The sequence below is a fragment of the Phoenix dactylifera genome, unplaced genomic scaffold, assembly GCF_009389715.1.
Source record: "Phoenix dactylifera cultivar Barhee BC4 unplaced genomic scaffold, palm_55x_up_171113_PBpolish2nd_filt_p 000521F, whole genome shotgun sequence".
NCBI classification, from domain to species: Eukaryota; Viridiplantae; Streptophyta; class Magnoliopsida; order Arecales; family Arecaceae; genus Phoenix; species Phoenix dactylifera.
In genome coordinates, this window is record NW_024067932.1 from 249958 (window position 1) to 262190 (window position 12233).

The following is a 12233-nucleotide window of genomic DNA, read 5'->3' on the forward strand; positions in this document are numbered from 1 at the left end:
TGGGCAAAAGAAACGAATGAAAGGATCCAGCTTGATTCGCTAAAAGTTTGCCCAGCCTAATGCTATATGCTGAAATATATGGGTGTCAGTGAAAGAGTAGATGCCCTACAAGCCAATCGCAATATATATTGCGAAAGGTTTTTCTTTTGATTTGTCCAAATCATGTACATGACATTTTAAATATGAATAAAGGCGTTATGTTTTATCATAGCTGTTGATTATATTTATAATAAACTCCTTAGATTAGGGCAATGGTTTAAGACTATGATGAGATCATACTAGTGAGACTTAAAATCCTAAAATTCTAATCTTAAATATTTTCAGTCATTGGTACATTGAGTCGGGAATCAATGATTACCGGAAAGACTAGCATGTCTTATGTATGCTCGATGCAGAAGATGATTGATCTCACAATCATTTGTGTGGAGACACTAATACAAAGATATGGGTGCTCATTAGAGGAATGAATTCACTGAATTGACCTACAAAGAGAAATCTTATGAAGTCTTACTTACATGTCAAAAGATGATTCTCTTAGTGGGAGTTGTGCAACTGATCCTATGACCTGAGATCACCATGGGTATCTTATGCACATGAACCCATATTTTGGTTTACACTCATTCATGATAATAAGTTATGTACGAGGTCTTCTGGATATGGTGAATTGTGTACGAAGATTATGAGTAGGTCAACAAGGAATTAATCACTTCTAGTAAGAGAAGATAGCATCCTATTTATTCTAATCATATGATAATTCAAGAAGCCTTTGATCAAAGCAGAATGAAAATTAGAAAGAGTTTCTAATGTTTCATTATTTGAATTATCATTAAAAGATTGAGAAAAATATGAATATGAAATTGAGTTGACATATATTCATACTCATATACATATTGGGATGCAGTTTGATTAAAGGATTGAATTGCATGGTAACTTGCCACTGAAGGGTATTTTTGGTATTTCCACCAATTCCATATTTTTCGGGTAGACATGACACATTGCTAGACGTCAATCTGTTTTATAGGTTTGATCAAATTAAAGAGTTTAATTCGATCACCAATTAGAAAGGATTCTAATTGTTAAGTTCGGGTTCGCGCAGTTTGGACTTAAATCGATTAGAAGAGTTCTATCAAGTTGGATCAACTCGCACTCATACCTATTGCTGGCTAAGTATGGAACCCAATGGGTCACACACAAGGAACTTATCAAGGGTCTAATTGGATTAGATCATGTTTGCAAGATAAACATCCCTAGCAGGTGTTGCAAACCTTAGCTCCTAATTCGAATTGGATTCGAATCTGATTCGAATTGGATTCGAATCTGATTCTTAATTGATCTAATTTGATTAGATCATATTCTAATATAGGTTAGCCAAGAGTTGGCACCTAATTGGCTTGGTTTGAGTCTAATTGGATTAGATTTAATAAATCATTCAATCTAGACCATTAGATCTTGATCTACCGTTGGATGAAGACATAATGGAGAGTTGGTTTAACCCAATTGGATTGGGTTAGAGGATGGCTACCATAATTGACCATTGGATCTTAATCCCACCATTGGATGAAGACATAATGGGTCAGTGAATGGCGCCTTGCATTGGAGCCCTTGGATCATCATCATGAAAGATCAAGAGGTGAGGCATGATGGACATGTGATTAGCATGTGATATTGACTTGGTCAAAATATGGCACCACATGAAAGGACATATCATTTGATACACCTCCTCACTTGATCTGCACCACCTCTTATTTGATATGGCCCTTTAGATAATGCCTTTCATGAGAGGATGTGTGGATGGGATGCATCCTTGGAGATGCATCCCTACACCTATATAAATAGGTTAGCACTCCATGGGTTTCATCATTCCAATTCACCCCACTCTTCTCTTCTTTCTTCTTACATTAGTTTCTTTCTTTCTAGCATTGCTTCTAGTGTGTCCTAAGCCAAGACAAGGTGGTCTTCTTTAGGAAAAAGGATTAGAAGGCTAAAGGAAATAGAAAGGAAGGAAAGCAAGCCATTAGAGTTCTTTAGAAGAATTCTGCATTAAGGATCAAAAGTCTTTGGAGCTAAAGTCTTGATCAAGTTTTCGTGTGGATCACCATTGAAGGGCGGACACTTGGACGCCTCGTGGAGATTGTACACTTTGGATTAGCTTTTGAGGTATTCTACTAATTCTGCATTTATTTTATATCATTTGATTGTAATCATTAAGGTGATCTAGGCTTAAAAGGATTTCATGCATAGGGACTTTATTAAGAAATTTTTAAAATTTCTAGCTTCCGCTGCGCATTATAACATGCTAAAACCCTTCAGGGGTATCAGAGCCATCCTTAACTTTGGGTCTCCTCTTGAACGTCTTGAAGACTTGAAGGCAGAAGGAGACTTCTTTAATGCTGGGAAGAGTTGGTTGAATGGAGTTAATGGCTCTCTTCCTTCTTTTTCGTTGAAATCCCTTTGGCAGATGAAGTTATTGTGTTTTCTTTGAAAGGAATGTTATTCTTTGCTTTGCTACAGTCCTCTGTGGCTATTTAAACCATTTCCCACGGAAACTAGCCGTTAGACACACTTTTCTAGCCGTTCTGCACATTCTGCACATCCTGACAATGTGTCCGATGGGATCGGAGTCGACTGTAGCAGGAGTCGACTCGACTGTAGCAGGAGTCGACTCATACTTTTCTGGAGTCGGCTCGGCAACTGTTCCGGATTTGAATTAAAGTGGTCTTCTCGACTGGGAGTCGACTCGACTTAACCCGGAGTCGACTCCCAAATTCTGGAGCTGACTTGGCATTTTTGGAGTCGGCTCATTCCACGGAATCCAAGGATGCATTCTTCAACTTGGCTCACTCGAGTCGACTCGTGAATTCTGGGAGTCGACTCGATACTCAGAGCCCGAACTCCCGATCTTCTGTCTTTTGGCTTGTCCAGTCTTGGAGTCGACTCGAACTGTTCCGGAGTCGACTCGGCTCTCAGTATCCGAAAAACAGTCTTCTGTCTTTTTGGAGTCGCGCTGCCTTGGAGTCGACTCGAACTGTCTTGGAGTCGACTCGAGTCTCAGAGACAAAAACACTGTCTTCTATCTTTTGGTGTAGCGCTGTCTCGGAGTCGACTCGGGCTTTGCGGGAGTCGACTCGGCTCTCAGTGTCCGAAAGTTGCTCTCTGACTTTTGCCTTGTATTACACTGAGAGTCGACTCTCGCTTTCTTTGGAGTCGACCTGCCAACCATCGGAGTCGACTCGCGTTCCTCAGGAGTCGACTCAGCTCTCAGGGTCCGAAAACTCCTCTCTGAGTTTTTGTCTGTAACTCCCTAGAGTCGACTCATACTATCCTGGAGTCGACTCGGCTAGCATCGGAGTCGACTCGCGCACTTCAGGAGTCGACTCGCTGACAGGTTCTGAGTTGGGTCTTTCTGTTTGTCTGTCTGTTTTTAGTCGGAGTCGACTCGTAATATTCCGGAGTCGACTCGAGCCTGTGCCAATGCTTCTGATACGCTTGGAGTCGACTCGTACTATCCTGGAGTCGACTCGAGTCTCAGACCATGGTTCATATAGACTTCTTAACTTATCCAAATTGTCTTGAACCAAATTTAGAGACTCTTAACCATAAATTTACAGGGATATCACTGAAACACTAGATTGAATTCATTAGTAAACATAAGAAGATATACTCAAATGCTTTGAGCTCATCAAAATCAAATAGGGTTATAATCAATCACTCCACAGATTAAGATCCATCCAAAATTGGATGGTAGAGGAGGGGGAGGAAGAATAAGAAGAAAATAATTTGAGGATGAAGAAGCAAAAAAAGGGAAGAAAAACAAAATGAGCACTGCTTAGCATCCCATGTAGGTATAGTCCTGTTCATATATTTATAATTATTATTTTTATTTGGCTTTATTAAAGAAGACAGCCTCCTCAGTAGCCCACATAATTAAGGTTTTCTTTTTCTTGAAAAATTCTGGATAATTTTGGTGTAGGATTATTTTTTACTTGTTATGCTTCATGAAAGTTTTAGTTGCAATTTACTGGAATTCCTATGATCATTCTTCTATATCATTCTATTTCTTTGTAATTATCATCCCTTGATTGTAAGAAGCGTTTGTAGCTTTTATGAATAATTGAAAATGTGTTACGTAGAGATGATATCATTATTACTAATAACAAATATCAGCAAAATAATACTGATTGTATTGCAAACTTCCCTACGTACTGATAATTCCAAAGCTGAAAATTCAACTTAAACAACAAGAAATGGAAGATTTCTCCCCTTCATAAATGCAGCATTACTACAGTTTCAGTGCGCTTTCCACACTGATTGCTTTAAAGGTCCCCTTTAAGTTCTCTTTCGTCCTTGATTTGTCATACTAACCAATGAGCATGCCAAACGTATAGGCCACGTATAAGAAGTATCTAACGTAAATCTTGTGGACCAACAAGTCACTGTACACCACATGACCAACACGGAAGAGAGAAAGAAACCAAAAGGTCAAAAGGAAAGAAAAAAATGACCAGTGTTGGCAGGAAAAGGCAAAGAAGGGGGCCATCCAAGTGGTTAAGATTCTCGTGTGTGTCGTCCGATACTAAGCATCATACTACTACACTTCCCCCTCTCTCTCTCTCTCTCTCTCTCTCTCTCTCCTCCCTCTCTCCCTCCCTCCCTTACTTTTACAATGACATGATCTTGTGGGAGGAAAGGGATCTCTCGCTTCCCATACGCACCTGTTCCGAGAAAAAGAGGAGGAGAAAGTAAATTGAGTTGGTGAGCTGTGCAAAGCCCCTTGCGACAGGAGATGCTGTCGCTCTCTCCACCAGGGGCATCCCAGGAATTGCACTACTTTGAAGGGAGAGTTATATTTGCCACCGTCTATTTATTCATTTTGAAGTCATTTGTACGCTTTGCTTGAGTTTAAATTGAGCTTTAAAAAGGGAGGGAAGGATAGCCCCTTCCTCTCTCTCTATATAATTAAGATTCAATTACCCCTCATCAGGGAAAAGGGACACCCTTTTCTGGTTGGCGCTGGGTTGTGTCTGGGTTTCCCATGGATGATGATAGGTCTATCTCCTGATAAAGGATCCATCATAGTTACTATTGAAATGAGAGGAGAAGGATGGGTTTCATAATAGGAATCAAAACCTTTCCCACAGAAAGAGATGGTGCCCAGCCATTCTAGACCAGTGAGGAGTAGTGTGGTAGGCGCTTTTCAAAAAGACCCGTTTCTATTCTCCACACATCCCCTCACTACCACTGAAAAGGTTATACTTTCCCCATGGTTAAAATAAATATGGGCACATTATAATAATCATTACGAAAACCGATTTGATATTACGCACACTCTTGGTCCCACTCACTCCCGCTTGCATGGATGTATATGGTCTGTAGTATAATGTAGGCTTGCATGTGATCATATGCATGTACGGTATTGTATGTAACCACTTGTAATACTAATAGAGTTGTTATCTATATTGAAGTTACGTTTATTTATATAACTTATAGCATACTATTGGATAGCAAGCAATTCATGATAATTGAGCATTCTTGTCTTCGTATCTTGACCGACAGCGGGAGGGAGTTAGGGTTCACGAGCTTGCGAGATGATGGTGGGAGAGGGAAAAGCCGAGAGAAGCTTTGAGACGTCAAGGGTTTTAGTAATGTTTAGAAAAGAAGTACCCAGATATGACGGAGAGAAAGGCCTGGGGAGTGAGCTTTTTTCTTTCTTCGACCATGACGGCCGCGAGATTGACGTCCACTGCGTACAGAGTGGGCCTTCTCCCTTCCCAAGAGTAGAAAAGGGAAGAAGACAAGAAAAGGAGCCCTGGTTGCCATCCAACCAGGAAAAATAAAAATAATTCCTTGATTCAGGTGTCTCAACTCAATGCCAAACTCGTGTCCTTATAGCAACTTGCGTTTCAAGCTACATGCCTGGTCTTGAGGGCTTTCATAGCCTACTACACCATTGCACTGCCGCAGCTTGTCGCGTTACCAACACTCTCATAACATCAGGTGATCAGAGAATTGGAAATCTAAGGCTAGCATCAAATATGTAAGCTCTGTAGCTTTCCATACACCCATTACAGTCCCAATACTGAGACAATACAATTAAATTAGAGAATTAAGTAAGTAGAGGATCTGAGAAGTGAAATCCTTCAGAGCATTCTTCATTGCAGACTAGAGTAAATGGGGGGCCATGCAGATGGTGATCAAGACTTCCGAAGTAAATTTCTACTGGGACTGTCACATTCCATAAAATCACGGTTGAAGGCGATATGGGCAGTCGACGGGCAGCAGCCAAACAGTTATGCCCAAACTCACAAAGCATAAGTATCCATTTTTAGCGAGGAATCTGAAAGCATAGATTCTTGGACAGTGCAGTTCTGAATCCACATTCAAATTAACAAGGAGAGCATCCTCTGTACTTCTGAATTGAAGATTGATTCAGATCATGCAGTAGTCTAGGAGAATCGAATGACAGCCACAATGGAGAGAGATTTATGCAACCCAAGTTTTTGCTGTCTTGATGCTCCTCTGCTTAATTCCAACTCTGATCGGTATTGTCAAATTGGCCACTTGAATGGGCATGGCGATCATCACTTGTCCACCGCCATTAGAGCTGGGGACTATCGATTCCTGTGACAAGAAAAATAGCCACATGATCACCAGAGCTCATAGAATGCACATTAATCCAAGAAGAGCACTGATATACCAAGGTCTTTTGCTCAATCAGTAAGGATGATCATTGCTAACCACATGGAAGTCATCCAAACCGGAACCAGCAGTGCAGAAGTCGAAGAACATGAGCAGTACGGTAGTTTTGGCCTTGACAGAATCTATCTGGCGAAAATGCAGTTAAACAGCAGGCTAAGAAACAAATCTTGACTAACACAGTTTTAAACAAACAGTGTTAGCCACACACAGAACAGGAAATACAACCAAAAAGATACGAATTCCCATTGTCTGTGGAGCGCTTTATATATTTGAATCGAGCATGCCAATGTTACTTAGTCTCAGGTCGCACAAATATTAAGAAAGCTCAACGGAGAAATATATTAATGAAATAGAAAGATCATTTGCTTGAAGATGACAAGATAGTTCTCGAATCAATCAGTTCAACATATGATGAACATCATATATGCTGAAGAAAACATGACTATAAGGAATCCACAAGGTATCACAGTGAGGCAAGGAAGCAAGAAGAATAAATGAGAAGAATAATCTGAGGCCTGTTGCTTCCAACTTCATATCAATATTATTTTCAACAACCAATATGTTACATCGATTCTTCCTGTTTTTGTTGCCTCGTTAATTCTATGTTATAAACAAGAAGACTTTCCTTTCTATCTGCAACTCGATGACCCTCACAATATCATGCATATGCCCAGCCAAGAGATTTGCTGATCTTTTAGCAAATCAATCATGTCCTTTCTCATCCCCTCAACACCTTTCTTGCCAAAATCTCAAGCAACTAAGACAAACAACATGGACACATCGAAGACTTTGTAGAAAAAATTATGGCAATTCCTACAAATCCAATTCTACAAAAGCAGCAAAATGGGAAAAAAAATCAAATAAAAATGTTACACTGATGAGGCATCCATAAAGGTGGCTCGTTTAGCACATCTTCCTCCCCATCATCGAAGAGGCTCTGCATCCTTCTCCTCCTCATTCGAAAAATCCCTCCTTTCTAGTTTTGCATGGGCTGCCACAAAGACCAGCTTCTGGGCTCGGTCCATCCCAGGCCCTCGAACGGCCATGCGCGCGCACGCATCGCAGCAGCGACAGGTTGCCCTTGAATCCACGGAGGTAGCATGAAGGAAGATGAGCCGCACCGCCACCTTCCCTAGTGATTTGAACTCACTGAGGTACGTCTCCCACACAAGCCGGCTGCTCTGTGGGTTCGCAATCCTCATCTTCCCTGTCATCGGGTCGAGCTTCTCACCTGCACGCCTGTGCGTAGAGAGGATCCAACCCCCTCTGCCCTCCACTTCATGAGCTCCATCAATGCAATGTGGGCTTTCCTCGCGGGAAACATCCGCGTGATGAGCTGTCCACATCCTTCTCCTGGTCCGGGGGTCAAGCACTTGAATGGCGGGAGGTACTTCCCACTGGAGTCCTTTATCAAATACAATGGATCCAATATGAATGCGCCGACCAAGCCGGGTGGTAGTCTTATCGAACCTTCTCTCGACCACCTTCTTCACCGGCCCTTCCTCGATACTGAATTTGTTGCACCAGTCCTTCACCTTGGCCCTCAGGTCATCCCACAGCGGCAGGCATTGCCCGACCAGCGGCCGCTCGGTCTCCATTTCTTGAACCATGTCCTTGACCAACTTGACGAGCGAGTAGACTGCATCCACATCGCCCCAGAATCCCATGTCCCGGATCATCTCCCCAATTCTCTCGCCGTCGAGTCGGTCGAGGCAGTCGAGCTTGTAGGACTCGTCGAGGACCGCCAACTGGAGCGCCCGGGCGGCGGTCATGATGTCCTCCAGCATCGCGACGACGGGCGCGGAAGTTACGTACAATCTCCCTGCCATGGCTGCTCTTATCGGCCGAAGGGTCGAAGGACGGCGGGACCCGGAGGAGTGCGGGCGTGGCGGTCTCCTGGAGCTGGTACTTGTGGAAGATGCCCGGGCCTGCTTGTTGGTGTTGAAGAAGGTGGGCGAGCTTGCAGCAGTTGATGGCGACGGAGTGAAGAGGGGGAGGTCGCGGGCGAAAGTCCTTGATGAGGCTGTGGAAGCCCTGGAGCTGGCAATAGAGGTTGACCATCCAATGGTGCTGGGTCTCGAGGTGGCGCAGCGCCTTGGACTTGAAGGCGGTCGGCGACGATGCCGGCGCAGCGCTGGACGGCCTGCCACAGACGTCGGCGACGGTGTCCCAGAGGACCTCCTCGGCGTACTTGGAGGGGGCGCCGCCGTGGGAAGAGGACGGCGCGGTGGAAGACCGAGGTGCCGTTGGGGAGGTTGACGGCGAGGCTAACGAGGGCGTCGGAGGTGGCGGGTGGCGGTCGCGTTGGCGCCAGCCGTCGGAGGAGAGCTGGAAGAAGAGGGCGTCGCGGATGCGGGCGTCGGCATCGGCGCGGGCCTCGTCGAAGCGGGCGTCGAGGCGGGGGCCGGCGAGGTCGCGGCGGGAGAGAGGGGGGAGGCCGACCTGGTGGAGGAAGGAGCGGAACTTGGGGGCTCTGCGGAGGAGAGGGAGACGGCGCCGCAGGACTCGTAGAACCAGTCGGGAGGAGGGAGAGGGCGGAGTCGACCTGGGCCTTGGTGAGAGCCGGGCCGGGGAGGGTCTTGGGGCTCTTGAGCTTCTTCACGCTGTCCTCCAGCATCGCCAAAGCTCCCAGGTCCTCCTTCCCGCCGGAGAGCACAAGGTGGTGGTGGTAATGCAGCGGCGGGGTGGTGGAGGATGGGTACCCGACGTCGCCGCCGGCGGAGGCGGCGGTGGGGGAGGAGGAGAAGCGGGAGGGGTCGATGAGGGCGAGTGAGGAAGCATGGTGGTGGTGGTAGGAGGAGGGGGGCGGGTTGGCGGCGGAGGAACGCTTGCGGCTGCTGTGGTGGGAGTGGGCGGCGGAGGAGCAGGGGGCGATGGAGGAGATGGGCCTAGGGGGCGGGGATGGGAGGGCGGGGTTGGAGGAGGAAGGGGAGGTGAAATTGGGGCAGGTGCCGCGCTTGAGGTGCTCGGAGGCGGTGCGGGAGGGGTTGGAGGCGGAGAAGCTGGCGTCGCAGAGGGAGCAGCGGGAGCTTGACGGCCTTCGGGAGGCCGGTGTCGGCGCTCTGGATCAGGATGGGCTCCAGGTGGGCCCAGTACCACGCCCCCTTCCCCTTGATCGCCTTGGTCCGCACCGTCACCAGCCCCTCGTACCTCTTGTGCACCGCCTTCGCCGTCGCGTCATCCGCCGCCGCGGGCGGGTCCATCACCGCCGCTGCCGCTGCCCGCCGAAGCGGAGGCATTCGCCGTTGCCATGAGCAGTACCAAAAACAACAAGAACAAATCCTCCCACTTTATCCCCCAATCCAAATCTCGCACAAACTCTTTGCACTGCTCCAACTGCTTATGCTCCAAGGAAGGGATTCCAAACTAGTATTATTTGCTTACTCTTGCGATATTGGTATCTATCTATCGTCGTTATCTGGCGTCTTCCATCGTCGTCTTCTGCGGGGTCGGGTGCCGCGGCGGTGGAGGCTGCGATGGCCGGGCATTTAACCAGAGGAATCCGCCGGCGGGAGCCGGAATTTCTGGGCGTCTCCACCGTCCATGCCACGAACCGGCGATCCCGCGGGGCTTCCGGCGCCGGTCCGCTCCTCGCTTTGGTCCTGATGGGTTTTGGGTTTTGGAAACGATGGATAGAGAGAGCACAAGATTTGGAAAGCGAGACGTTGTTGTCAAATTTTTTTATTTTTATCCCTTATTTCTCCCCCTCAGCCTCTCCTTGCCTTCTCAGTCCGCTTCTCCTTTTCGCTCTCCCAAGCCTTGCTCCTTGCCAACCAGCCTCCGTTTCTTGTGGGCTTTGGATGTGGGGAATTGGGGTCCAAAATAATTCTGGCTTTTTGGGGCTTCTTCTTATTGTGCCTAATTCTTTTGCTGCAGTAGGGGCAGGAAGGGAGTAGATGGAATGACAAGGGGAAAAGGATGGAAAGCGAGAGAAAAAGAGGGATGGGAAAGAGAGGGAAAGTGGAAGGGCAGCCTAGGAATTTAAGGAATTGTAGCTATCTTTTCCTTCTCTGGTCTCTGTGCTGGGTTGACCGCACCTTGGAAGAATGCCTAATAATATAATTATTTAATCTTAGATACAGTACATTTATATATATATAGTACAAGTATTAAAAGAAATATCATAGTTATTTGGTGCTATATATGAGCTCTACATTCAATAGGACTGTAAGAACATTAGGAGTGGTAAGCTTGTTGCAACCTTAGTTTGGGGCTCAACATAATTTGCGCATGACACTAGCTATGGAGGATCCTTGGATAGACATAATTTGCACCTATCACCCACCCAGGCCTCTTGTGGCTAATCCAAACCTACACATATTTTTCTAACCAAAAAACTATCTAAAATAGAGATGAAAGTGAATCATATAATATTTATCAAAATCTATTTTGATATCCAAAACTATACAAATATAAATAAAAAATTAAGTGTCCAACTAATATCAATATCTTTAATATGAATACTGATTCACTTAGTAATATCAGTATTCACTTAATAATATTTTTGATTGTATGGACATAAAGTTTAATTATTCAACTTGTATCCATATTTATATCTATATTTTCAGTATCTGATTTCTATCCGTATTTATTTAAAAAAAATATATAAATTTTAGCATCTAACTAATATTCATATTCGACAAATAAAATAAATATAGATATGAATATATTTGATACCATGTCTTGTGCTATGTTTGTACTCACTTATTTGTACTTATGCTGGGAATGTAAATCTCGCCTAGCTGTGGGCCATTTGGTTTGAAATTAAGTACAGTATTTGGGCAATGGTTAATCAAATACCTAGTTGGTGCATAGGTCCGGCCCCACTAATACAATTATGAAGGATTGAATTTTAGCACATAGGATCAAATAATTACCTGTCATACATCAGCATTACACCATTTTTAGGGGGATGGGTTGTATGGAGACGTATTTGGACACCACTCACCTTCTGTGTACAAACGAATACATTTATTAAAGGATAGTAAACGTGTTAAGATGGTAGTTTTTTATTCTTTGTTTTAGAAAATGATCTAATATAATCTCCTTTAGTCCATTCATGCACCTTTTTTTTTTTTAGAACGATTCGCTCAATGCGGTGGCTGGTGCTTTACTTGGGAACGTATGCGTACGTCCACATGTCATTTGGCACTTAAAGTGCAGCGATCTAAACGTGATTACACGGTCACCATTAGTGTTAGGTGTAAGTGGGTCTGAGCTTAGCCTAGCTTTGTTTAGGAATGTGGATGACCCACACGGCCAAAGAAGAGAAAAGTAGGATACGAAGATCTTTTCATTTTAATTAAGATAGGGTGTGTGGTCACCAACTTATTCCCTCCCTTATCATGCCTCCTAAAATTTTCTATTTCATCACCAAATTCGTATATATATATATATATATATAATCTTGGGTAAAATATATTGACCTCTTTCGAAGTTTGGGGTAATTTACAGATTTCCATCTAACTTTACTAGGTGTGTAACACAACTTTCTACACCATATCTTTTGATTAAATAAGCTAATGGAGCCGTAACTC

At 44.6% G+C, this 12233-nt stretch overlaps 1 pseudogene; it reads right to left on the minus strand.

Annotated features, from left to right (window-relative positions):
• Positions 1-5998: 5998 nt before the first annotated feature.
• LOC103696808 lies at positions 5999-10630 on the minus strand (annotated as a pseudogene).
• Positions 10631-12233: the final 1603 nt, after the last annotated feature.